Source organism: Mobula hypostoma, chromosome 5, assembly GCF_963921235.1.
Source record: "Mobula hypostoma chromosome 5, sMobHyp1.1, whole genome shotgun sequence".
Classification (NCBI taxonomy): Eukaryota; Metazoa; Chordata; class Chondrichthyes; order Myliobatiformes; family Myliobatidae; genus Mobula; species Mobula hypostoma.
The window spans coordinates 19,048,143-19,073,776 of NC_086101.1; the positions used below are offsets into that span (position 1 = coordinate 19,048,143).

The 25,634-nt window shown below is 46.0% G+C and overlaps 1 protein-coding gene across 2 annotated transcripts in view; it reads right to left on the bottom strand.

Moving 5' to 3' along the window:
- mgat1b (alpha-1,3-mannosyl-glycoprotein 2-beta-N-acetylglucosaminyltransferase b) overlaps positions 1 to 25,306 on the bottom strand; it is a 49,094-nt gene extending 23,788 nt beyond the window's left edge. The window contains exons 1-2 of one of the 2 annotated variants that reach the window (XM_063048141.1): positions 25,172 to 25,306; positions 19,517 to 20,305 (exon numbers count right to left, since the gene is read on the bottom strand). The gene's annotated coding sequence lies outside the window, so the exon portion shown is untranslated. Of the gene's footprint in view, positions 1 to 3,653; positions 3,790 to 19,516; positions 20,306 to 25,171 lie in introns of those variants that run through there. The other variant, XM_063048143.1, reaches the window with a different exon arrangement.
- Between the last annotated feature and the right edge of the window lie 328 nt (positions 25,307 to 25,634).

Genomic DNA, 25,634 nt, shown 5'->3' on the forward strand with positions numbered 1-25,634 from the left:
TATGTAATAACCCAGATCTTATTAGGGAGCTTAATGTAAAGGAACTCTTAGGAGGATGAGATCATAATATGATTGAATTCATACTGCAATTTGAGATGGAGAAGCTTAAGTCATATGTATCAGTATCGCAATGGAATAAAGGGAATTAGAGGCATGAGAGAGGAACTTGCTCAGGTGGATTGGAGGGATACTGGCAAAGATGACGGCAGAACGGAGGTGGCTGAAGTTTATGGGAATAGTTCACAAGACACATAGTTCACAAGTCCCACAGAAGAAGTTGTTCTCAAACAGCAGGTCTAGGCAACTATGGCTGACAAGGGAAGTTAAGGACTGCGTAAACACCAAGGAAAGGGCATACAAGTTGGCAAAAGTGAGTGGGAAGTTGGATGATTGGGATGCTTTTAAAATCCAACTAAAGGCAGCTAAAAAAGCTATGAAGGGAAAAAACGACATATATGTGCAAATTAGCCAATAATATAAAGCAGGATACTAAAAGTTTTTTCAGTTATGTAAGAATAAAAGGGAGGTGAGAGTTGATATTGGACAACTGGAAAATGATGCTGGTAAGGTAGTAATGAGGAACAAAGAAATGGCAGATGAACTTAAAGGGTACTTTGCTTCAATCTTTACTGTGGAAGACACTAGCAGTGTGCCAGAGGTCCGTGAACGTCAAGGAACAAGAGTGAGTGCCATTGCTGTTACAAAGGAAAAAGTGTGAGGCAAAGTGAAAGGTCTTAAGGTGATTAAGTCATCTGGACCAGATCTACTACATCCCAGAATCCTGAAAGAGGTTGCTGAAGAGATAACAGATGTATTGGTCATAATCTTTCAAGAATCACTTGATTCTGGCATGGTCCCGGAGGACTGGAAAATTGCAAATATCAAGGCAAAAGAAAGAAAATCATAGGCCAGTTAGCCTAACCTCAGTGGTTGGGAAAATATTGGAGTCCATTATTAAGGACGAGGTATTGGGGTACTTGGAGACTAATGATAAATTAAGTCAAAGTCAGCATGGTTTCTGTAAAGGGAAATCTTGCCTGACAAATCTGCTAAGAGTTCTTTGAGGAAGTAACAGGCAGGGTGGACAAAGGAGAGACAGTGAATGTCATTTACTCAGAATTTCAGAAGGCATTTGATAAGGTGCCACACATGAGGCTGCTGAACAAGATAAAATCCTATGCCATTACAGGAAAGATACTGGCATGGATAGAGGAATGGCTGACAGGCAGGAGGCAGCAAATGGGAATAAAAGGGGCCTTTTCTGGTTGGTTGCCAGTGACTAATGGTGCTCCTCAGGGGTCAGTATTGGATCACTACTTTTCACATTGTTGTCAATGATTTAGATAGTGGAATTGATGGCTTTGTGGCAAAAATTACTGACGATTCAAAAGATAGGTGGAGGGGTAGGTAGTGCTGAGGAAGCAATGCGATTGTAGCAGGACTTAGACAATTCGGAAGAATGGGCAAAAAAGTGGCAGATGGAATTGTGTTGGAAAATGTATGATGATGCATTTTGGTAAAAGTAACAATAATGCAAACTATTATCTAAATGGGGAGAAAATTCAAACATTAGCGGTGCAAAGGGACTTGACAGTCATCAGGCAAGACTCCAGGAAGATTAATTCACAGGTTGGGGCTGTGTTGGCAAATGCAATGCTGGCATTTATTTTATGAGGAATAGGATACAAAAACAAGGAGATAATGCTGAAGTTTTATAAGACACCTGTCAGGTCGCACTTGGAGTATTGTCAACAGTTTTAGGCTCCTTATCCCAGAAACGATGTATTGTAATTGGAGAGAGTCCAGAGGAGGTTCATGATGATGATTCTGGGAATGAAGGGGTTAACATATGAGGAGCATTTGGCAGCCTTGGGCCTGTAATCACTGAAATTTAGAAGAATGTGTGGGGTTCTCACTGAAATCTACCAAATGTTGAAAGGACTAGATAGGATGGATGTGGAGAGGATCTTTCCTCTGGTGGGGGTATCCAGAACTAGAGGACACAGCCTCAAAATTGAGGGGCAGCCTTTTAGAACAGAAGTAAGGGGTAATTTTTTTAGTGGTGAATCTGTGGAACGTTCTGCCATAGGCTGCGGTGGAAGCCAGGTCCATGGGTATTTTCAAAGTGGAAGTTGATAGATTCCAGTGGGTATTTTCAAAGCGGAAGTTGATAGATTCCAGTGGGTATTTTCAAAGCGGAAGTTGATAGATTCCAGATTGGTCAGGGCATGAAGAGACGTGGTGACAGGGCAGGTGTATGGGGTTGAATGGGGTCCAGGATCAGCCATGATGAAATGGCGAAGCAAACTGAATGGGCTGAATGGCCTAATTCTGCTCCTATGTCTTATGGACTGTGCAAAAGTCTTGGGCACATACACTATATATAACTAGGGTGCCTCAGACTTCTGCAGAGTACTGTAGTAATGTACTGCTGCCACACAAAAAAAATTCACGACAAATGTGAGTGACGATATACCTGATTCTGATATGGGTCTCTATTGTGGACTGAGAGTGGGAAGTGAGCAGGGACAGGGGAATCATGGTTGAGAAAACCGGAAGGGAGAGGGGAGAGGGGAGAGGGAAGGGGGGAGGGAGCAGAAAGTACCAGAGAGGCACTCTGTAATGATCAAATGACTTTGCCTGGTGACTCAGGGCTGGGTATGTCTGCACCTGTGCCACGCCACGCCACCCCACCCTCCCCAACACTCCTTCTCTGCCACCTGTCCCACAATCCTACTGTGGCACTCTGCCCACACCATTCCCAACGCCCTTTGCTCCTGCCAAATTTAGAAACTCGCTCTCTGCTCCACGTTGACAATTACAGGACTGTGCAAGTCTTAGGCACCCTAGCTATGTACATGTGCCTGAGACTTTTGCGCAGTCCTGTATATATGGTATACTGTATAGTTCTTATTGTAACTTACATCAAAGTTGCTGGTGAACGCAGCAGGCCAAGCAGCATCTATAGGAAGAGGCGCAGTCGACGTTTCAGGTCTGACGAAGGGTCTCGGCCTGAAACGTCGACTGCGCCTCTTCCTATAGATGCTGCCTGGCCTGCTGCGTTCACCAGCAACTTTGATGTATGTTGCTTGAATTTCCAGCATCTGCAGAATTCCTGTTGTTCTTATTGTAACTTAATGGCTTTTGTGTATTGCACTGTACTGCTGCACAACGACAGATTTCAGTGTCATATGTCAATGATAATAAAGCTGATTTTGATTTGGCCACAGTACACTAATTCTCCGCATGGAGTCTGCATCATCAGAAACAAGGTCTGCATTTGGTCCGAGTCCTGCCAGAGATGGACCCCCATCTACTCCAGCACAAGCCCAGTACACAGAGCTAGTGAGGATCAGAGAATGGCTCGCGTTCTCATCTACCCCAGTACATAGCTCAGTGTGGTAGAGGCCTGGCATTCCAGTACGCGTGACTGAATAGCATGCCAGTGAACACAAACCTTGCCCACATTTCCAGAGGCATTTCCTTGTTCTGCCTAATCTGCCCGCAGGCTGCCATTGCTTTCAGTTAAGGATTCCTATGCCTTAACAACTATTGTAAAAGACATTAAAAGGCAGGGTTCATCAGGGAGCCTTAAATAATTGACACTTAGTTCACTGCAGTGGCATCACAAGTTAAAGAAATCTGAAACATACCTCATGAAGTCTGAAGGCACAGCAGCTAAAACCGACACACACTTTGAAATGAAGTATAGTCACATACACTGGCTGCCAAATGAATCACAGTCCAATGGTCACGGCTTGCTTGTACTGATCGATCAGAAAGTTTGCCTAACTAACTCAGGAACTAAATAGTTTTGAAACAAACAGCGGTGGTGTGTGGGGGAGGGGTGCAATACTATGAAAGGAGAGCCATGCTCGGTAGTTTTTTGGACAATGGATTTAGCAGAGAACTTTGAATGAGTGTGGTCTGCCCCTCCCTGTCTGGTCTAGCCGGTCTTCCTGGTAGCTCATCATTCAGCTGTGCGCTTCCTTCCTTTCTGCTAACGCTGCCCAAATAGCCTCCAATGTATAACCCCCACCCTTCATGAGACACAGCCCACAGTCATACAGCACCTTTCATCTGGCTAATCATCCTGAAGCTCCTGTGGAGAGAGTACCATTACTGCTGCTTGTGGGAACTTTCCACATGCAAACTGGCCGCTGCACTTCCTGCATTGTAAGAGGGGACACACGCTCCAAAGACATTTCAGCAGCTGTGAGGTGCATTGGGACACCACCAAAAAAATGGCAAAGGTCAAGAGGTCAGGTGACCAAAAAGTTCAAAGTAAATTTAAATAAATTATCAAAAGTACATAAATATTAACATATACAACCCTGAGATTCATTTTCCTGCAGGCATTCTCAATAAATCCAAAATAGAACCCACACTAATTTTTATAGATGCACCGTAGAAAGCATTCTTTTAGGGTGCATCACAACCTGGTATGGAAGTTGTCCCAAGACCGGAAGAAGCTGCAGAAGATCGTGAACACGGCGCAGCACATCACACAAACCAATCTTCTGTCCGTGGACTCACTTTACACCACACGCTGTCGGAGCAGTGCTGCCAGGATAATCAAGGACATGACCCACCCTGCCAACACACTTTTCGTCCCTCTTCCCTCCGGGAGAAGGCTCAGGAGCTTGAAGACTCGTACAGCCAGATTTGGGAACAGCTTCTTTCCAACTGTGATAAGACGGCTGAACGGATCCTGACCCTCCAAATATCCGGACCTGCCTCTCGGTTTTTTTGCACTACCTTACTTTCCCTCTTCCATTTTCTATTTATGTTTTATAATTTAAATTTTTAATATTTACTATTGATTTGTACTCCAGGGAGCGCGAAGCGCAGAATCAAATATCGCTGTGATGATTGTACGCTCTAGTATCAATTGTTTGGCGACAATAAAGTGAAGTAAAGTAAATAACCATAATAGAATCAATGAAAGACTGCACCACCTTGGGCATTTAACATTTAAACTGTTCAAATACAAAAAGAAAGAAATAATGATAATAAATAAGAACATGTGACGAAGACTTCTTGACAGTGAATCCAAAGGCTGTGGTTACAGTTCAATGATAGGGCAAGTGAGGTTGGTTCAAGAGCCCGATGGCTGAGGGGTAATAAATATTCCTGAGCCTGGAGGTGCGAGTCCTGAGGCTCCTGAACCTTCTTCCGATGGCAGCAGCAAGGAGAGAGCATGCCCTGGTTGGTGGGGGTCCCTCATAATCAATGCTGCTTCCTTGCAACAACGCTTCGTGTAGATGTGCTCAATAGTGGGGAGAACTTAACCCATGATGGACTGGTCCGTATCCACAAAATCCCTTTTTGTAGGCTTTTCCTTTCAAAGACAATGAGGTTTCCAGACAAGGCTGTGATACAGCCAGTCAATTATACTGGCAACTACACACCTATAGAAGTTTTCGATGTCATGCCGAATCTTCATAAACTCTCAGGCAGTAGAGGTGCTGCCGTGCTTTCTTCATAACTGCACTTATGTGCTGGACCTTCTGAAATGATAACACCTAGGAACTTAAAGTTAGAAACATAGAAACATAGAAAGTAGGTGCAGGAGTAGGCCATTCGGCCCTTCGAGCCTGCATCACCATTTATTATGATCATGGCTGATCATCCAACTCAGAACCCCGCCCCAGCCTTCCCTCCATACCCCCTGACCCCCGTAGCCACAAGGGCCATATCTAACTCCCTCTTAAATATAGCCAATGAACTGGCCTCAACTGTTTCCTGTGGCAGAGAATTCCACAGATTCACCACTCTCTGTGTGAAGAAGTTTTTCCTAATCTCAGTCCTAAAAGGCTTCCCCTTTATCCTCAAACTGTGACCCCTTGTTCTGGACTTCCCCAACATCGGGAACAGCCTTCCTGCATCTAGCCTGTCCAATCCCTTTAGGATTTTATACGTTTCAATCAGATGACCCCTCAATCTTCTAAATTCCAACGAGTACAAGCCCAGTTCATCCAGTCTTTCTTCATATGAAAGTCCTGCCATCCCAGGAATCAATCTGGTGAACCTTCTTTGTACTCCCTCTATGGCAAGGATGTCTTTCCTCAGATTAGGGGACCAAAACTGCACACAATACTCCAGGTGTGGTCTCACCAAGGCCTTGTACAACTGCAGTAGTACCTCCCTGCTCCTGTACTCGAATCCTCTCGCTATAAATGCCAGCATACCATTCGCCTTTTTCACCGCCTGCTGTACCTGCATGCCCACTTTCAATGACTGGTGTATAATGACACCCAGGTCTCGTTGCACCTCCCCTTTTCCTAATCGGCCACCATTCAGATAATAATCTGTTTTCCTATTTTTGCCACCAAAGTGGATAACTTCACATTTATCCACATTAAATTGCATTTGCCATGAATTTGCCCACTCACCCAACCTATCCAAGTCACTCTGCATCCTCTTAGCATCCTCCTCACAGCTAACACTGCCGCCCAGCTTCGTGTCATCCGCAAACTTGGAGATGCTGCATTTAATTCCCTCATCCAAGTCATTAATATATATTGTAAACAACTGGGGTCCCAGCACTGAGCCTTGCGGTACCCCACTAGTCACCGCCTGCCATTCTGAAAAGGTCCCGTTTATTCCCACTCTTTGCTTCCTGTCTGCTAACCAATTCTCCATCCACATCAATACCTTACCCCCAATACCGTGTGCTTTAAGTTTGCACAAAATCTCCTGTGTGGGACCTTGTCAAAAGCCTTTTGAAAATCCAAATATACCACATCCACTGGTTCTCCCCTATCCACTCTACTGGTTACATCCTCCAAAAATTCTATGAGATTCGTCAGACATGATTTTCCTTTCACAAATCCATGCTGACTTTGTCCGATGACTTCACCGCTTTCCAAATGTGCTGTTATCACATCTTTGATAACTGACTCCAGCAGTTTCCACACCACCGACGTTAGGCTAACCGGTCTATAATTCCCCGGTTTCTCTCTCCCTCCTTTTTTAAAAAGTGGGGTTACATTAGCCACCCTCCAATCCTCAGGAACTAGTCCAGAATCTAACGAGTTTTGAAAAATTATCACTAATGCATCCACTATTTCTTGAGCTACTTCCTTAAGCACTCTAGGATGCAGACCATCTGGCCCTGGAGATTTATCTGCCTTCAATCCCTTCAATTTACCTAACACCACTTCCCTACTAACAAGTATTTCGCTCAGTTCCTCCATCTCACTGGACCCTCTGTCCCCTACTATTTCTGGAAGATTATTTATATCCTACTTAGTGAAGACAGAACCAAAGTAATTATTCAATAGGTCTGCCATGTCCTTGCTCCCCATAATCAATTCACCTGTTTCTGTCTGTAGGGGACCTACATTTGTCTTTATCAGTCTTTTCCTTTTTACATATCTATAAAAGCTTTTACAGTCAGTTTTTATGTTCCCTGCCAGTTTTCTCTCATAATCTTTTTTCCCCTTCCTAATTAAGCCCTTTGTCCTCCTCTGCTGGACTCTGAATTTCTCCCAGTCCTCAGGTGAGCCACTTTCTCTGGCTAATTTGTATGCTTCTTCTTTGGAATTGATACTATCCCTAATTTCTTTTGTCAGCCACGGGTGCACTACCTTCCTTGATTTATTCTGACCCTCTCCGCTGCTTATCCCCCAGTGAGGACTGGCTCGCGCACCTCTGGTTTCCTCCTGAAGTCAATAATCAGCTCCTAGGTCTTGCTGACATTACCGCTCAGCCAGATTTTCAATCTCCCTCCTATATGGTTATTCATCATCACCTTTGATTCGTCCTATGACAGTGGGGCCATCAGCAAATCTGAATATTGCACAGCCCTCTGCTTAGCCACACAGCAGGTTTTTGATAAAGCAGAGCAGGTTTGCGCTGGAGGGCTGAAGACTGCAGAGGCAGAGAGGGAGCAATGCCATGCAGAGATCCACACACATCACAGGTTAAGGGTGAAAGGTGAAGTATCTAAGGGGAATCTTTTTTCACTCAGAGGTGGTGCGAGTGCAGAACCAGCTGCCAGTGGATGCGTGTTCAATTGCAACATGGATGGGAGGGGCATGGAGGACTACGGTCCAGGTGCAGGTCAATGGGACTAGGAAGAATCATCGCTAGTCAGGGTCTAAATGGGCCGAAGGAGCCGTTTCTGTGCTGTATTGCTTTATGACTCTACAAGAGAGAGAAAATTCCCTTCCAACCTCCAAATTTGCACTGTTCTTTGACACTAATTGCACGGAGTAACACAGCAGAGAAACAGGTACTTTAGGCCACTGAATCCGTGCTGACCATCAAACAACCTTTTGCATTAATCTCATTTTATTCTATCCACGCTGTCATCAACTCCCACCCCTCCACCCAGATTCTACCACTTACCTACACACAAGAGCCAATTAACATCAGCCAATTAACCCACCGACCGTAGAATAAAACCAGGGCAGCAGAAGGAAACCCCCACAGTCACAGAAACAAAGTGCCAACTGCACACGGACAGGTGAGGATTGAATCGGGTTCACTGGACCTGTGAAGAGGAAGCACTTATGTGAAGCACAGGGCTTCTCAAGCGGCCCTGTGAAGCCTGCCACCCAGTTGCAAAGTTAACCTGTATAAACGCACAGAAGAACACTAAAACTCCTGACACTGGAAGTCTGAAATGAAAGACACTGCTGGAAATTCGGTTCAGAGACTTTGACACCACAGACGCTCCCTAATCTGCAGAAACTCTACTATTTTCTGGCCTTAAACCTATACTAACCACCTTCCTGCTGACTTGCACCAGTGACTGCAAGAAACTGAGGGTGAACCTTGGTACAATTGAATAACTAATTATATGGGAGTGTGAGAGGGGTTGGGGATTTGGAGTCTCATGTTCTCGTTGGTGTTTCTCTGTGAGGGCAATCTGTTAGTTTTTCTGTGTGAGAGAGAGGTTGGGGATTTGGGGTCTGAGGTTCTTGTCGGTGTTTCTCTGTGAGGGGCATGTCAGCTTTTGTGTGTGAGGGAGGGGTTGGGGATTTGGGGTCTGATGTTCTCGGTGTTTCTCTGTGAGGGGGATCTGTTAGATTTTGTGTATGACGGAGGGGTTGAGGATTTGATGCTATTGTCACTTTTTTTTGCGAGGGAGGTTTTTTGATGTTCAAGCTGCTGTTTTCCAGATGGGTGATCTGTTAGTTTTTGTGTGAGGGAGGTGGTGGAGGTGGGAGGGTCTGGGATTTGCGAGTTCTGTATCTTTTTCTTTTTTGTAGGAGGGGGAACCGATGTATTTTCTTTCAACAACTTCCGTGGTTTTTCCGTATTTCATGGCTATCTGGGAAAGGTGATCATTAGAGTTGTAATGCACATGTATATGTTGACAATAAAATGAAACTTTGAACAGAGAAGTTAAGTCCGTATGCGAGAGGTGGGGTGTGTGTGTGTATGAGGGGGGAGAACGGTGAGGGAAATAAAACAGCTCGACACACATCTCCACCCATCCACAGTTCACAGACGGCCAGTTAAGGTAGGAGGCCAGACACCAGAGGCCGAGTGGTTCCCATGATCATCCAGTTGTTTGGGGAATCAGTGATTCCACTACATAAACAGAGGAGGAGCAGAATAAAGGAAGGAGGGAAGGAAAAGGATGCTGAACAAATATAGAAGTCATTATGCTGCTGGCCAGCTCATCAACCATTGCACTGGAATAGCTTAATTAGTTTTCTTTCCAATTGACACAGAAGATTACAGCACAGAAACAACCCGTGATGCTAAATTAAACTAACCTCATCGGCCTATATATATGACCCACACCCTTTCATTCCCTGCATGCTTATATACCTGCCTAAGTGCCTCTTAAACATCACTACCATATCTGCTTCAACCGCCTCGGCTGACAGCTCTCAGCTACTCAGCTTGGATCTATCCGGACTGGGATCAGAACTGGCAAAACCACACAGGGAATCAGTCAGGGTCAGACAGCTCCGAAATGGGTCCTTTGGCCCGCTCTACCCATGCTGGCCTTCTTTTCCCTGCTCATTTAGGATGTAATGCTGAGGCGTTAATGTAATGTAAGGCATTGGTTAGATTGCATTTGGAGAGTTCTGAGCAGTTTTGGTCCCCTTATCTAAGAAAGGATGTGCTGGCATCGGAGAGCATCCAGAGAAGGTTTATGAGAATGATCTTGGGAATGAAAGGAATGTATGAGGGTTTGATGATTCTGGGCCTGTTCTTGCTGGGGAATAAGAGGGAATCTCAGTAAAACCTACCAAATATTGAAAGACCTACATAGAATGGACATGGAGAGGGTGCTTCCATTATTGAGAGAGTCTAAGCCTTCAGATTTGAAGGGTGTCCCTTTAGAAGAGAGACGAGAAGGAATTTCTTAAGCCACAGAGTGGTGAATCTGTTGCATTCCTTGCCAGAGACGGTCGTGGAGGCCAAATCATTGGGTATATTTAAAGCAGAGGTTGATAGGTTCTCGATTAGTAAGGGTGTCAGTGGTTACAGGGAGAACACAGGAGAATGGGGTTGAGAAGGATAATAAATCAGCGGCCATATCGAACAGTGGAGCAGACTTGACGGGCTGAATAGGCTAATTCTGATCCTATGTCTTCTGGGCTTATGATCTTATGGATCCAGGGTCCTAGATTTATATGGGGGCCGCCAACATCTCATTTACAAACTCAGCAGTATGTTGGCAAACCAGTCCACTAGATGACCTAACTTTAAGGTTATGCTCACTGCCCAAGGAAATAGATATTCTCTCATTGTCACGCTAAGTCCTTTAATTGTATTAAAAATAGAATGCCCTTAATCTTCTGAAGAGAACTGTGAAACTGCCAATTAAAATGCACAGCCCATGTCTCATCTAAGTGAAATGAGGACTGGAAGAGTTACTGACTGAGAACAGGAAGTCACAAGCCTAGTGCAACGACCTATCACACAGGAACTCCACATCACAGGGTGGGGACAGGGGCTGTCTGTCCAATCTCCCCACTTCAAGGTGGGGAAAAAAAAAACAAGTGAGCAGAAAATAGGCAGTCTGAGTTCTCACTTCCTTGTTCGATCTGCAGTGGCAGCACAGTAACCGGAAAAAGCAAACAATAAAGTAAGGCTTGCATTTATCAGCGCCTTCCAGCACTTGTGGGACAAGAAGAGATTACACACAGCAGGATAACGAAAACAGCAACGTGGTAATGAGCTGATCCAGCAGAAAGTGGTAGACTCGGCTCAGCCCATCACAGGCAAAGCCCTCCACGTCACTGAGCACATTTACAAGGAACACTGCAGCATCCATCATCAAGGATCCCACCATGCAGGCCACGCTCTCTTCTCACTGCTACCATCAGGAAGCCTTAGGTCCCACACCACCAGGTTCAGGAACAGTTAATAAATACCCTTACAACCATCAGGCTCTTCAACTAGTGTGGATAATTTCACTCAACTCATCGACGAACTTGTCTCCACAACCCACAGATGCACTTTCAAGCATTTAGTGTTTTTGTTATTTGCATAGTTTGTCTTCTTTCATACTTTGCTTGTCAATCTTGCTTATGTATAGCTTTCATAAATTCTATTGTATTTCTGTTATGTTTCTTGTAAACGCTTGCAAGAAAATGAATCTTCTTGCAGACAAGAAGGGTAGTATATGATGACATATGCATATTTTGGTAATAAACTTTCTTTGACTTTGACACAGCAAGCCTCGAGGTACACTTGCAATGTCGATGACGCATGGCAACAGGAAGGGCAAGGTGAAAGGACCAAAGGATTCCTCTCAGATGGAGCCACATTTCACTCTATCTGCACCTAGTTCTCCTGGCCACAGCCCTTCTGACTCCAGATGGAGTGCAGCTGAGCTGCGGATGGGAGACCAGTGTGCACTCAGGGTCATGGTGCATGGGAACTGCTCCTCTAACTGGAGACTCCACTCCAGTTTTTGTTCCAGGCCTGGCTGAAATGACGGGGAAGGTGCAGAACAATGGATTCAGACGTCCAACTCCCCGCCCGCCATGCTCTCTCTTGGCCCTGGCTACAGAGAGAGGAGAAAGTAGCTAGCGCCTCTCTAGATGAACTCTAGCATATCAGCAGCAATGCAGGTGAGCCTGTGTGTGAACAGGGCACTGAGAGCTAAAATGTCTGCCTCTGAGCTTACAGGAGAATCTCCCAGAAAAGGCAGTCACCAGCCTTGGTTCCGAGCTTGGGGTTCGGGTGCTCAAGACCTGCAGATATTACAGCCTTGGGGGTGGGTAAGAAAAGAAAGGCGAGAGGCTGGGGACTCGCCATGGCATTGGAACACCTCTCTCAATGCAACAGACAGCAGAAACTTGAAAATGAGCTCCCAGAATTAAGGCCTTTCTGCGCAAGTCTCTCTACCATTTGATCATGGCTGATTTAATTTCCCTCTCAACCCCATTCTCTTGCCTTCTCCCTGTAACCTCCGGCACCCTTACTAATCAGGAACCAATTGACCTCTGCCCTTCTGCATCGTCTGGGTGGCATGGCAGCATTGTGCTAATACAATGGACAATGTCTCCCATCCACTGCATAGTGTACTGGTTGGGCACAGGAGTACATTCAGCCAGAGACTCATTCCACCAAAATGCAATACTGAGCATCATAGGAAGTCATTCCTTCCTATGGCCATCAAACTTTACAACTCCTCCCTTGGAGGGTCAGACACCCTGAGCCAATAGGCTGGTCCTGGACTTATTTCCTGGCATAATTGACATATTACTATTTAATTATTTATGGTTTTATTACTATTTAATTATTTATGGTGCAACTATAACGAAAACCAATTTCCTCCAGGTTCAATAAAGTATGACTATGACTAATACAACACCAGCGACCTGGGTCCAGCTGCTGTCTATACGCAGTGTGTACGTTCTCCCCATGACTTCACAGTTCCCTTGGGGCGCTCCAGTTCTCCCCCCACATTCCAAAGACACACGAGTCAGTAGGTTAATTCGTGACAGCGGTGTTGTTGGATTGTTGGGCTGGAAGGACCTGTAACTGTGCTTTATCTCTAAATAAGTACACACAATCACAGAAGTTTATGGCAATGAACTCCAGATTCACCACTCTCTGGCTGAACGCTCTCTCTGTCCCCGCAGGTGGGTGCTGAACCCTCCAGCTGTTTGTTTAGTTTTGTCCCAGGTCATGTCACTGGACAGTCGAGTGAACCCGACCAAAGTCCGCGCAAAGTGGCGATGAGTCAGCTTGCGATTTGCTCACAGCAGCCACGTCCCCTCTTCTTGCTAGCCTGGGGAGGGGTGGAGCACTCTGGCAAGGGAGCTGCCATCAGGTGTTCCTGTGCACGGCTTACAGAAACTGCTGCTCATCCTGACAGCAGAACAAGCCTTTATTTATAGTGTAGTCACTGCTAAAACTAAGCAGTCACATCATTTTTTTTGTGCACAGTCTCACAAACAGAAACCGCTTTGCCAAATGCAAACTGGAAGAATAGCGATTCACATTCTGTAGGTTGTAACCCAAAAACAGGGACACTGAATTTTCCACTATCAGGTGACTCACTCCCCAGGTATTCTCCAACACATGCACAGGTTGGTCCACTTGTTTCCTTCACTGTTTGGTCCCTCTCTCTCTCTCACCTGCCCATCATTCCACCCCCCCTCAATCTGGTTCCACCCATCACAAGCAGCCTCTGTCCCACTCCCTCGTACTGCCACATACTGACTGCCTTTCCCTCCTCTTTCACAGTCCCGGTGCAAGGCCTTGACACAAAACATTGAAACTCACTTTTTCATTTAACTGATGCTGAGATGTTCCAGCGTTGAGTTTACTTTTTGTCCCAAACCCCAGCATCTGCAGTTTCTCTGGTCTTCTAGCCAAACACTTATCTGCCGTTCCTTGAGTAAATTTTGATCTAGGATGTGGGAGTGGTGGTGCTGGTTCCTCAGCTCTGCGTAACGGGCTTGGGATCTACATTCGCCTGGGGTGGAGGGGGGAGCAAAATGTGGGTGCAACAGGCTAGCCCTAATGCCGTTCCTCATGACTTGCCCTTCCAATGGCATAACCCAAGGAAATATATTCACACTCCTTCTGAGATCACGCTGGCTATCTCAATCCTACACAGGTGGACTACACACACTTTGACGCAGAAGAGCGTTGTGACGTTGTGACGTCATGGAGTCATAGAGCATGGCCCACCACGTCCATGTCAACCCATCTACACCAATCCTGTTTACCAGCACTTGGTCCGTAGTCTTCAAAGCCTTGGTGAATTAAATACTCTTCTTAAATGTTAGGGATCTGCCTTTACCACCTGGTGCATTCTTGGTGAAAAGGTTTCTCTCAGATTCCCGATCAATCCCTTACATCTTACCCCACATAACCTCCCGCTTTAGATACCTCAGCAACAGGGGAATATTTCCAATCTTCCTTCTTGTCTATGAGCCTCCTAATAGTGTATACCCTCTGTTAGGGTCCTTCTGCTCCAAAAAAAAAACACCCACGTATTCACTCTCTCTTTATACCCATATGGTCCATTCCAGCAAAGTCCTGTGAATTTATTCTGCACTTTCAGCCCAGCCCAACCTCTCATAGCATTTCCTTCAACGTCAGCAAAACAAACAAACTCATCATTGACCTTGGGAAGTCAAGTCAAGTTTATTGTCATTTCGACCATAAGCTGCTGGTACAGTACAGAGTAAAAACGAAACCACGTTCCTCCTGGACCCTGATGCACAGTGCGCATGTTCCTGTTTATCTCAAAAGTGCTGAGGTTGAGAGCTTCAAATTCCTCGGAGTGAACATCACCAATAGTCTGAGCTGGCTCAACCATGAAGACACCATGGTCAAGAAAGCTCACCAATGCCTCCACTTCCTCAGGCGGCTAAAGAAATTTGCTGTGTCCCCTTTGACCCACACCAAGTTGTAATCAATGCACCTTTCCAGCTGCAAAATGGTTTGGTTTGGCAACCGCTCTGCCCAAGACCACAAGAAATTTGTAGTAGTTGTGGACACAAATCAGCACATCATGGAAACCAGTCTCCCCTCTGTGGACTCTAGCCTATGCTTCTCACTGCCTCAATAAAGCAGCCAACGTAATCAAAAAACCCCTCCATCTCAAACAATCTCTATTCCACCCCCTCCACTGGGCAGAAGATACAAAAGTCTGAAAGTCCGTATCACCAGGCTCAAGGACAGCTTCTATCCTGCTCTTATAAGATAATTAAATGGTCCACTGTAATGATAAGATGGACTTTTGACCTCACAATCAACCTCGTCATGGCCTTGCACCTAATTTTCTGTCTGCACTTTCTCTGTAACTGTGACCTTTATTGTTTTCCCTTACACTACCTCCATGCACTGTTGCAATGAAATGATCTGTATGGATGGCACGCAAAACCAAGTTTTCCACTGTAGGTGACAATAATAAAGCAATTACCAATTCATCATTCCCTGTGCAATCACGTCCTGCCTGGTGTGACAACCAAAACAGCTTTGCGATTCAGAAACCCACCAAGGAAATGCAAGGTTCTTTATCTTTCTTGCCCTGCACATATAAGCCACCCAATCCCCGTGTAAGTTCCAGTGTGTGCTATGTCGGCACCAGAAATGTGGCGACACTTGCAAGCTGCCCAGCACAATCCTCGCTGATTTGATTTGATGCAAACGACCCATTACACTGTATGTTTCTATGTATGCGACAAATACAGTTAATGTTCTTCGCTTGGTACAGGCCATTCACTCTCTCAAATGCCTTTCACTCTTGACCCCACATATGATGAAAGAGTTATTACTCCGAGGCGGACTTGAGCTCCAAAGCACTCTCTTGGAATGTAATAAATGCCTTAAGTAGGAGGCTTTAGAGCTGAATCACCACTATTAAGACTGCTGATCTGTCAGACCAGAATCTTAACAGAGTAGCAATGTTTTTAATTCAAGGTCCTTTCGTAAGTCAGGAAAGAGGTACACAACCTGTTGCTTCACATTTGTTTTATTAAGCATTAATAGAACAAAGAAAGTCTAAAATGGACAGTAACAGGAGAAGAGCCTAGTAGCAGGAGGGAGGGAAGAAGCAAAAAGATGGCAGCACCACGTGATCAGCACTGTTTATACCCACAGATAAGAGACATTCTTATTTGCAGATAAGAGTCAAGCAATCCTCAATTCAAATAAGACAGCATCAGAGAAACTACCAGAGCTTTCTACAATCAAACAATCGTAACCACCAGGGGACACACTGAACAATATACATACAGTGACCACTAGGAAACATACTAAACAGTTAAGTGTATATAAGTAGATATAAGCAGACTCCAGAATTGGCAAAAATCTGTGTTAAGGGTCACCAGCATTTTCAGGGACTCAAATGGTGGGATAGGGAGTTTTCAGATAAAAAGTTTGGAAGGTGGCATTGTAAGCAGGGTAGATCAAAGTGCCCAACTGCAAGGAAGCATGACTAGAAGGGCAAAGCAACGTAAAGTGAGGTCTCCACTTTGGATTTAAAGGGATAACTGAGTTCATTACTGTCATATTTACAGAGATACAGTGAAAAACTTTGGCTTGTATTCCATTCAGACATATCATTTCAGACCCAAGTACACTGAGGTAGTTGCAGAGAGACAAATAAGTGTGAGTGGATGATGGAGTAGATTGAGAGATACTACAATAGGTTATTCAACAGCAGGATAGAAACTGACCTTCAGCCTGGTGTTACGTGTTCTTAGGTTTTAGTATTTTCTGGAAAATGGGAAGAGGGGAAAAGAAAGAAAGGCTGGGGCGGGAGGGGTTCTTCATTATTCCGGCTGCCTAAGCGAGTGCAGACTGAGTCAACAGAGGGGAGGCTGGTTTGTGGGACGGACTGGGCCGTGTTCACAACTCTGCAGTTTCTCGTGTTGCTGGGCAATGAGAAAGAGTCCAAATAGTGAAAAGCAAGAAGCAGTGGTAATCCAAACAGACAAGTGGGTCCTTGTCCATAGATCCTTAAAATGTCATGGAGCACTGGTTGTTGGAAAAAGGCCGGTGAGTGGAGCTGGGTCACAAATCGTCTCACTAAATGACGGATCATGTTCGGGGGCTTAATGTTCAAAGGTTAAAGTAAATTTATGATGGAAGTACATATTTGTCACCATATGCTACCTTGAGATTCGTTTCCTAGCAGGCATTTGTAGGAAAAAAATACAATAGAATCTTACCAAAAAAACTACACATAATATAACATAAGAAATAGGAGCAGGAGTAGGCCATCTGGCCCATCGAGCCTGCTCCACCATTCAATAAGATCATGGCTGATCTGGCTATGGACTCATCTCGACCTACTTGCCTTTTCCCCATAACCCTTAATTCCCCCTACTATGCTGAAATCTATCCAACCTTGTCTTAAGTATATTTACTGAGGTGAACAGACAAAGGCCGACAAACAACCAATGTACAAAAGACACTGTGTAAATAAATACTGTGATCATGAGCTGTAAAGAGTCTTTGACAGTGAATCTACAGGCAGGGTTGTGGTGAATGAAGCCTGAAGGCTATAGGGTAATAACTGTTCCTGATCCTAGTGGTGTGGAATCAAAGCTTCCTGTATCTCCTGCCCAATGGTAGTAGTGAGAAGAGAGCATGGCCTGGATGGTGGGGGTCCATGTAAATAAGTGTGCATGCGCCAGTCATGCACGCAGCCTGATACAGCCGTTCCGATCGGATTCTTACTTTTTTCTTCTTACTTTTCAACTTACGTTATTTTTTGTATTTTTTTTTCCCACGGTAACACGTCGAATCTGCACCCTCTCTAACATGCTGGTAGAGAGAGTTTTATTTGGGTTTTTAGCGCTGGAAATAGTTACATCCCGACACGTGGGACAGAAGCATGGTCGCATTGTTCATTCCAGGGACCAGCTGTTTGCGCTAATGCCGGCTGGTTCAGTGAGCAGAGCGGCAGACACCCCTGCTGAAATCTAGAGGAAAACACACAGAGGATGCAGAGGGGGATCACAAAGTTGAGGAAAGAGGACCGGGTCGAGACAACAGAGACTTATGGAGAACAGGAGTTCGGTGGGTAATAAAATGGACGAGTTCACGGCGCTAGCCAGGCGTCAGAGAACATTTCGGGAGTGCAGTGTCATGTGTTTCACTGGAACGGGGCTGCACGAGGACATACCCGATCAAAATTTCTCCATGGACGGCTTCTAGACCGTTCCGGCTGACTGGAAGTGCACTGAGAGCGGTAAGAGTAAAGGAGTTGGATGCTTACTGTTCTGGTTAACAACAGATGGTGCAATCCGGGTCATATTACGGGTCGGGTTGAGGAATGTGCTTGTAGACCGGATATTGAACTTTTTACTGTTGGACTTCGGCACATTTCACCAAGATACAACGCTGGGCGGCACGGGAGGTCGTTCCTGCCTGTGGCCATCGAACTTTGCAGCTCCTGCCGTGGAGGGTCAGACACCCTGAGCCAATAGACTGGTCCTGGACTTTTTTCCATCTGGCATAGTTTGCATTTTGTTGTTTGATTGTTTGTGGTTTTTGTATTGCTATATTTATGCTCTATTCTTGGTTGGTGCGGCTGTAACAGAACCCAATTTCCCTCGGGATCAATAAAGTATATCTATCTATCTACACTGAATGGTGGGAAGGGTGTTGTTTCTGATGGACTTGGCCGTATCCACCAGTTTCTGTAATCTTTTCTATTCCTCACCATACCAAGCTGTGATACAAACGGTTAGGATACCTACAGAAGTTTGTCAGGTTTTTTTTTGGTGATAAGCTAAATGGCCTGCGATTGTTCCACGGGATTTGTGCAAAATTGCAAGGTTTGAGAGCAGCAGAGGTACAACACAGCGGCCCAGACAGCTAGCAGAGAGGGGAAGGCCACTGGAATAAAATCAAACAGCAGAAATGAAACTCGGTGCACAAATGTTACTGCGTCACCCATTCACAGCACAGGTCAGAGGAGGTATTTTGACCACACTAACTTTTAGCCAGAGGACGAAGTGGCAGTATACGACTGAGGACAAGATTATGAGCACGACAGCGAATCCAAGAAATTGGTCAGGACAGGTTCTTTCCGCAGATGAAACCAACCCCCTGCCACGCTGCTGACTGCTGACAGCAACACAAAGTTCAGAATGTGCCAGCCTTTTCAGGAAATAGGACTGAAATTTGAGAGGGGCTTTTTTTTAAAAAAAAAGAGTTGCAGACACCTGGAACACTCTCTTGGCTAAGCGGTCCCAGCACTATAGAGTGCACATAGAAGAAAACTGCATTTCCCCCCAAGAACTCTGAAAGAACCAACACGATAAACAATTCCCCACTGTAACAAACGGCTTTCATTGACCCCCAGTTTAGCATCCAGACCATCGAGGGCATTCTTGTTTGAAAGCAGGAAAGGAAGTTTTCAACGCAAAAGAAGATATCGACAGGTTAGCTTTTTACTAGTACATTTCCAGCATGTGCGCACACACACACTTTCACAGCCACACCATCACTGAGTGACTCCTTCAGAATTCAACAAGCCGTTTCCAACACCCGCTCAGCACCCCACCTCAGAAAAGCTGTTAACAAGCACTATGTGAATAAAATAAAGGGTTGGCCTTACCAGGAAATGTGAACTTTGATCTTATCTGGACATGTTACTGCCGGAGAGGCTCACGAGGTGACAACAGCAAGTGCGGAGCGAACCCTCTCGAGCTCGTACTGTGTTATCAGTGATCCTGTTCACTCCTGATTCTTGTCCGTGTACGTGTGCACAGCACTGACTTTGCTCTTTGCTGACTGGACTCTGGCAGCTCCCAGTTTTTTTTAAACCTAGTCACCCTGACAAAAGAGGAAATGTGTCACTTCAGCTGAGGGCCCTCCCCAGACAGGAAATCTCTCCTTCCGCTTGTTCGTTGCATGAGCCAGGGCTCCCCGTGCTGGCTGCTTTTTTTTTATCCCTCCCACAAGATGAAAAGAATAGAATTCCTGAATGTCTGCGGTGATTTTGAACTTCTGTGATAGCTTCTTTCTGGTATGGTTTCAACAGACACAGGACAAGTAGGTTTCCATTAATCGAACGGTTGAGCTGTAACTTCACCCAGCATCTGTCTGACCCGCGCTCCACGCAGTCTATCCAGCAAGGTCCAGCCTGCACTGTGGAGAACAGTCAGTCCTCAGCCATCAAGCTGCTCGGTTGCCTCACGGCACTGCCGCTCACCTACAGCTGGGGGGTGGGGAACGAAGATGGAGGCTGGTCCCTGGCTCCGGAAGCCAAGGGGTTCTCCCCCGACTGCTCGGGATGTGAGCTGCTCACTCTGCAGTGAGGTGTCCGGAGCAGAATGGGAGCAGCTGGCTGTGATTATCTCCTCACACACCTTCTCTTGTTGCTTGGGGGGCTCTCACTGTGTAACTGCAAAAAACCAAGCCAGGAGTTAGCTTTCTGCTCCCTTCCGTACAAGCTGAATAGAATCACAGAGCCTTACAATACAGAACACATCTAGTCCAAGCCAAACCATTGACCTGCACCTGGACCATAGCCCTCCGTTACTCCTCCCATCCACGTACTCACCCAAACTTCTCTGAAATGTTGCAGTCAAACCCACAGTTACCACTTCTGCCGGCAGTTCATTCCACACTCTCACCACCCTGTGAGTAAAGAAATTCCCCCCTCAGGCTCCCCTTAAATATTTCACCTTTCATCCTTAATGTACAACCTCTAGTTCTAGTCTCACCCAACCTCAGTGGGGGAAAAAAACTGTTTGCATCCCTTCAAATTTTGTATAGCTCTTTCAAATCTCCCCTCATTTTCCTATGCTCCAGGCAATAAAGTGACAAACTATTTAACCTTTCCTATAACTCAGGCCCTCAGTTCCCTATAACATCCTTGTAAATTTTCTCTGTGCTTTTTCAATCTTTCCTGCATGTGACCAGAACTGCACATAAAGCTCCAAATTTGATCTCACCCACATCTTATACAACTTCAATGTAACATCCCAACTCCTGCAGTGATAAAATCCACGTCTCTCACTACCTCCCACCCCTGATATGTTTGCCTCTGTTCCAGCCTCAATGCCTACAACCACTCAGTTACATAGCTGCTAAGCTCCAAACTATATTCCCTTACCAACTACACCCCCCTACTTCCTCCTTAAAGACGATTCTTAACATCACACTCTCTAATCAAGTTTTAGATTTTACGTCCTTTTGTCCACTTTTGTGGTCTGTGTCGTGAGGTGCTCTGCTACACTTTGTGACATTAAAGGCAGTTTTTTATTGCTGCCAAGGGACAGTAGACCACTGGCTGACTTGTGAACTAGATACAGGGAGGATGCACGACAACAGGAAATAAAGTTCATTACTCAAAGTAAATGTGTAGTTTATACTAGATTTAGAGCAAAGGAAGAAGAGATCTGCAGGGGATTTGAGGAAGAATATATTTCATCCAGAGGGCGGCTGGAATTCATAGCACATGGGCTGAAGGCAGAGCCTCTTGCAAGGTTTAAACAACAGCTCAATGAATGCTAGAACTGTCTATTTCTCACTCTGTCTGGATGCATCATGAAACTACAGTCTGAAAGCTTGTACCACCAGGCTGAAGGCCAGCTTCTGCCCCGCTGTTATCAGACTTCTGACCAGACACTTGTACGATAAGATGAACTCATTATGATCCTGCAGCTTATTCGATTCCCTCACTGCACTTTTTCCATAGCTTTTAAGCTATATTCTGAATTATTATTGTTTTACCTTGTTCTAAATCAATGCACTGTGTAATGATTTGCTCTCTATGAATAGTAGGCAAGACAAGCTCTTCATCGGATCTTGATAATGTGACACACAAAAATCAACACTAAAAACAAATGTCAAGGCATAGGTGGACCAAGCACAGGTAAATGGGATTAGGAGAGATGGTTGCCAGATTTGTGGTGGGCAAAAGGGCCTGTTTCACTTTACAAACTTAGCAAAATCAAGGACTGAGTCCTTACAGAGCTCAACAAACCAGTAGGACACACTGCCTACACTCACTGGGCCTTGGTGGCCCTCCCCACCAAGCATCTGATTGCTGAGTGGCAGCCGCACCGTTGATAGAGAGCCCAGATCTCCTCAGACAGCTGTACTATTGACAGAGAGCCCAGATCTCCTCAGACGACCGCACCACTGACAGAGAGCCCAGATCTCCTCAGACAGCCGCACCGTTGATGAAGAATCCAGATCTCCTCAGACAGCTGTACCGTTGACAGAGAGCCCAGATCTCCTCAGACGGCTGTACCACTGACAGACAGCCCAAATCTCCTCAGACAGCCGCACCATTGATGAAGAATCCAGATCTCCTCAGAGAGCTGTACCGTTGACAGAGAGCCCAGATCTCCTCAGACGGCTGTACCACTGACAGACAGCCCAAATCTCCTCAGACAGCCGCACCATTGCTAGAGAGCCCAGATCTCCTCAGACGGCTGTACCACTGACAGACAGCCCAAATCTCCTCAGACAGCCGCAACATTGATGAAGAATCCAGATCTCCTCAGAGAGCTGTACCGTTGACAGAGAGCCCAGATCTCCTCAGACGGCCATACCGTTGATAGAAAGCCCAGATCTCCTCAGACAGCCGTACCATTGCTAGAGAGCCCAGATCTCCTCAGACAGCTGTACTATTGATAGAGAGCCCAGATCTCCTCAGACGGCCGTACCGTTGATAGAAAGCCCAGATCTCCTCAGACGGCCGTACCGTTGATAAAAAAGCCCAGATCTCCTCAGATGGCCGTACCATTGATAAAGAATTCAGATCTCCTCAGACGGCCGTACCGTTGATAGAAAGCCCAGATCTCCTCAGACAGCTGTACCATTGACAGAGCCCAGATCTCCTCAGACAGCCGTACCGTTGCTAGAGAGCCCAGATCTCCTCAGACAGCCGTACCATTGACAGAGCCCAGATCTCCTCAGACGGCCGTACCGTTGATAGAAAGCCCAGATCTCCTCAGACGGCCGTACCGTTGATAGAGAACCCAGATCTCCTCAGACAGCCGTACCATTGCTAAAGAGCCCAGATCTCCTCAGACAGCCGTACCATTGCTAGAGAGCCCAGATCTCCTCAGATAGCCGTACCATTGACAGAAAGCCCAGATCTCCTCAGACAGCTGTACCGTTGATAGACAGCCCAGATCTCCTCAGACAGCCGTACCATTGACAGAGCCCAGAACTCCTCAGACGGCCGTACCATTGACAAAAAGCCCAGACCTCCTCAGACAACCGTACCGTTGATAAAGAATTTAGACCTCCTCAGATGGCTGTACCGTTGATGAAAAGCCCAGACCTGCTTAGAAAACTCCCTCTAAAGCTGTCAGTGCTTTGTAATAACCTTAAGACACTCATTCAAATTGAAGCAAATATTATAAAAAGAATTAAAGACACTGGAGAAGAGAACTACTAAGATATAGGAGCATGCAGACAGAGGAAGGCTGCAAAGACCTTGAACCTTGAGAAAGTGTCTGGAGGTCTATAAAATGCTCAGTGGTTTTGATGAATGTCTTTATTTAAAAGATACTCCTTAAGAAATCTAATCGGGAATTAATAAGAAAGTTGTTTACCCAAACGTGGAAATATGAACCTACAACCAAAGGTTGAATGAATAAAAGAATTGGGGGGGGGGGGGCGGAATCTCATTGGAACTTAATAGAATATTGAAAGGCCTATAGTTGGAGGTAGAGAAGATGTTTCCTAAAGTGGGGGAGTCTAGGCCCATTATCTAGGACAGCACAGCGTCAGAATTGGAGGACACTGTTTTCGAACAAAAACAAGGAGGAATTTCTTGAGCCAGAGAGTGCTGAATCTGTGGAATTCATTGCCACAAATGGCTGTGGAGACCAAGTCATGGGTATATTTATAGTGGAGGTTGATAGGTTCTTGATTAGTATGGGTGTCAAAGATACAGGGAGAAGGCAGAAAAAAAGGGGTTGAGAGGGATAGTAAATCAGCCATGATGGAATGGCAGAGCGGACTTAATATCTAAAAGAACATTAAACGTTTCACTGACATCGCTACATTATTAAAATGCAAAATAAAAAAACTTCTGGGGGAATCTAGACTGGGGTAGAATCTTTAGAGGGAAGTGGACAGTCAACATTTCAGACAAGATGAAGGGTCTCGACCCAAAATAGTGACCAATCCTTAGCATCCACAAGGGAAGGAGTACAAGCTGGCAGGCGATACGTGCGTTGGATGGAGCAGAGGGTGATGGAGCTGAGAGATGATAGGCAGAAGAGATAAAAGGGCTGAAGAAAGAATCTGAAAGGAGGATAGTGTTTTGGGGAAGAAACTTCAATGACAAGGACCTCTGGGGATTGACAATCACTGACAATTTGAAAAGTCCCTGAACCTTTGAAATCAGTATCAGAAAACCTGTCACCAGTGCTTAGTAATCATTCCTCTCTACAATCTTTCCTCTTTGACCCTAACTCCAACCTCCCAGATCTCCCCGCTCGCAGCTGGGGCCAACTCTAACCACCAACTCCATATCGTGCATCCTGACACCGTGGCTGTGAACTGCAGCTCAGTCCCTGTACAAACACAGCTTCCCATCACGGTTTCCCATCTCCACTTCCATTCAATCACCAAACTATCTCACCAAGCACTCTGAACTCAATCAGCACCATCACAAAGATCTCCTTTTTCCATTTCCTCTACCTTGGTTGTCTAGATTGAAGGAATTACTGACTGGCTTCCTGTGTCCACAATTATTTGGAATCACTCTCTCCCCCTCTCCACACTGATTTGAAATCATTGCTTCCCAGTCTCTACGCTGATTGGAAACCAGTCTCTCAGTGTCCACACTGATTTGAAATCACTGTCTCCCGTTTCCACTGTTTTGAAATCATTGTCACCCAGTGTCCACACTGATTTGAAATCACCGTATCCCAGCATCTACGCTGATTTGGAATCACTGACTCCTGGTGTCCATGCTGATTTGGAACCAATGTCTCCCAGTTATTTACATAGATTCTGAACCACTGTCTGGCAGTGTTTATATTGACGTTGACTCCATGCTGATGAACTGATTTTGAATCACTCCCCGAGTACATTAGTGTGATATTCCACACACACCCCATCCTCCCCGTGCATATTAATAAATAAATTACAGCCTCAGTCACAACCTCCTCTCCCTCACAGCGGCTCAGGCGGTGATCCCTCCCGGTTGTGACCAGGCCGTGTCTCCATGGCGACGGGGCCGCCTCCCACACCCCTTGCTCCCCCACCCTACTCGCCCGTTTCCATGGTTACTCACCCTCTCCCCCATGCCTTCCCCGGCTCGCCACCCCCTCTTCCTGCTCCTGCCCGGCGCGGAGCCCGCGCGCACGGAATAGACGTCAGCCAGCCACCAGCCCCCAGCCCGCCGCGTGCCGGCGGAGAGCGCGCGCCGCCCACCCCACCCACTTCCCCTCCCCGCGCACTGCCACTGGCCGGCCTCTGTCACCTGACCTGTTCGCCGACGTGGCCGGCCACCCTCCGCTCCGATTGGTTCTTCCCGCCCACACCCCTCCGCACGTGACACCTCCCTCCTCGGCTTCAGCTGGATGGCAATGTCAAAGGTGAAGTGGATGTGTCTCCGGGGGAGTTGGCGTGTTAAAAATGTGTCAATTTCACAGTGCCATTTGACAAAATACATTTGTTCATTTCAAAATATTTTTGTGATCCGCTAAAGATAAAGAAAAACAGCGTGGTTTTATAGCTGCTTTCATGAATTAAAT